The sequence below is a fragment of the Furipterus horrens genome, unplaced genomic scaffold, assembly GCF_987537825.1.
Source record: "Furipterus horrens unplaced genomic scaffold, mFurHor1.1.pri manual_scaffold_5, whole genome shotgun sequence".
NCBI classification, from domain to species: Eukaryota; Metazoa; Chordata; class Mammalia; order Chiroptera; family Furipteridae; genus Furipterus; species Furipterus horrens.
In genome coordinates, this window is record NW_028327175.1 from 44254127 (window position 1) to 44257117 (window position 2991).

Genomic DNA, 2991 nt, shown 5'->3' on the forward strand with positions numbered 1-2991 from the left:
ATGGATATAATTTGTTTAATCCTCAAAACGATCCTTTGGCAGATATTCTATTATTAACCCCACTGTTCTGATTTCCATTTGAGGCACCATCACTTGCCCAAGGTCATAGAAAAATGGTGGTGAAAGGACTCATGTCTTCTTATTCCCAAATCTTGGCAAGCACAGTGTCTATGACTTAGATTATACACTTGTTTGGGGCGGTTGATGGAGATTATGAGTGTGGGGAAGTTTTTCCACCTGTGTCATATGTATGAAGGTTTTTAGCTGCAGATATTTACTCTGGAGAGCTTTGTCGGTTGCTTAAAACAAGATGACTCCAAAGCAGCAGTGTGGGTGAACCGAGAATCTGCCAGAACTATTGGTGATGAGAAAAGGGAGAGTAGCTAACTGCCTAAATCCTATTACCTAGAAATCAATCAGCTAATAGCACTGGCACTGTCTATCAAAGAGGTAAAAGCTGGGTGGCAGGAAACCTGGTGGTGGAGGCAAATTTGAGGTTTCCTGGTATGTAAATAACTATTTTTCTGTCTTTGTCACAAAATAAGACATACAAAATATTTTGATGGAACCCACACTGGTATTTCATTCAGGAGCATTAGAAAGGCCAATTAAGGCTGTCCCTGTCATTGGTCCAATAGTTTTAAAACATGAAGAGAATATTTGTGGCTAGTGCTGGAGAGGTCACTAATGGCTGAAGAAAAATTGGCTAAACAGCTTTTTCTATCAGGATACCTTGTGTCCTAGAGCAGCAGATAAACTTTAAGGGTAGTAACATCAAGTTAGGAAACTTCTAGATGTAAATCTATTTAAGTTCACGGAGAGAACCCCTGTTGGATTAATCAGTCATTGGAAAAAGTTGATTGGTGAGAAAGATACTTAATCATACATTTGCTCGAGTATTTTAATTATTAAAATGACATATGCTAATTACATTAAAAATTACAAAAAATTTATTTATTCTAGAAATAATTTTTAAATACCTACTATGTGCCAGAGATGTTTTAGGCACTTGAGACATAGCAGTGAGCGAAACAGACAAAAATGGCTGCCCTTGAGTGGCTTGCTCTGGCAAGGGGAGCAGAGAGTGAATGGAATGATTAAGTAAATTATACAACAAATATGTTAGAAGATGGTAAGTGCTAAGGAGAAAAACAGAGCAGAGAAAGAAGGAAAGGGAGTTGAGGCAAGGGAAGGGGAAGATTTCTCATTTAAAAAGATGGTGGGGATAGACCTCTTTGAAAAGATGACCACTGTGCAGAGATCTACAGCCGGTGAGAGAGAAAACCTCTGAGACACTGGTAGGCAGGCTGTTTCAGGCAGGGGCAATGGCTGGTGCAGAAACCTCCTGTGTCTGGAAGACAGTCAGTAAGGGAGAGAACAGATATTGGTGAGATTAGTGAGGGGATGGGGGCCAGGTAATGAGAGAAATGTAGGGAGCTTGGGAAGGCTTTGATTAGAGATGTAAGATACCCTGACTTTACACTTCTGAGGGTTTCTCCAGCAGTTGTGTAAAGACCATATTATTGTGGGGGGCAAAGGATAAAAGCAGGGAGACCAGGTAGGAGGCTTATATGGTAATTCAGGTTAGAGAAGATGGTGGCTTGAACCAGGTTGGCAGGAGTAGAAATAGTGAGATTTGCTAGGATTCTGGATAACCTCGAAGTTGGTGCCAATATGATTGCTGAGGGACTGGGTGTAGGATGTACAAGAAAAAGAAGAGTTGAAAGGTGACTCCAAGATTTTGGGCTTCAGCTATTGGATTTGTCTTCAGCTGTGATGGAGAAGACTGTAAGTAGAGCAGATTTTGAGGGTGATATCAATAGTTCAGTTTTGGGGATGTTAAATTTGAGACATTCAAATGAAGATGTTGAGTAGGCAGTTGGATATATGGATCTGGAGTTAACGGAATGAGGGTGGGCTGAGTTATTGGTTACAATATTGAATATTTTTTTTATCTAATAACATTTGTCTATCCAGTTATTAAAGATTTCTTTTACATGCTAGCCTCAATTTTTAGAGCATACATAGGACGACCTGGTTACTAAAGAATGCTTCCACACCGATGCCTGTGGGCACAAATTGTCTGGGCTTCAGTCTCTAGTGTTTATCTGTATAATTTTCCTCCAACCATCTTTTTATTTATTTTTTCAACCACTTCTCCTATTCTGCCCCTGCCAAATCTCTGACTATCCAAAGGAAACTTTAAGTATTTTCTGTGATTTACTGCAGATTTTTGCTTAAGTTCATCTCTATTTCCCAAACTGTTTAAGGTTTGGTATCCAACAGGTGGAGTACTGGGGAGTGGCAGTGGAGGCCGCAGGGGTGGAAGCGGCAAGTTATCTGTGTGCAGCCCCAATCTTGGAAAAAGATGCTAATGAAAGTGAAGACACTGACCAGAAAGGAGATTGAGATTGCCAGTGAACCGACGGACAAAGTGGAGCGAATCAAGGAACATGTGGAAGAGAGAGAGGGAATCCCCTCACAGTAGCAGCGGCTCACCTCCAGTGGTAAACAGTGAATGATGAGGAGACAGTAGTTGATTACAAAATCCTAGGTGGTTCAGTCCTCCATCTGGTGTTGGCCCTAGGAGAAGGAGGTGGTCTTAGGCAGTGATGGACCCTCTCTCCATTTTACCTCTTTACCTTGTCCCTGGGAAGGAGGCCTCATATATCTTACCTCTCTCTGGGACACAGAATGACTGGATGGCCAGGCTTTTGTGTCTACTGGTAGGGGACTGTGAAGACCCCAGGATACAGTGTTCCTGGCCCCAAGGGGCCCTGCTGGCTATTGGGTTTTAGTTTGCAGACTTAGGTGCTTCCTTCTCTTATAGCTATGCCCTGGTTCTCAATAAAATAAAATATAAAAGAAAAAAATAAAGATTGGTATCCAAGCATTTTTAAGGTTTTGATTCTGAGTGACCAAAAAACAGGAAATGTCCCCATTTAAGAAAGGAATTGGAAGAAGCTGAATGTTGACCAACCTCTTTTCCAA

The 2991-nt window shown here is 41.3% G+C and overlaps 1 pseudogene; it reads left to right on the top strand.

Moving 5' to 3' along the window:
• Positions 1–2368: 2368 nt before the first annotated feature.
• LOC150008495 (ubiquitin-like protein NEDD8 pseudogene) lies at positions 2369–2613 on the top strand (annotated as a pseudogene).
• Positions 2614–2991: the final 378 nt, after the last annotated feature.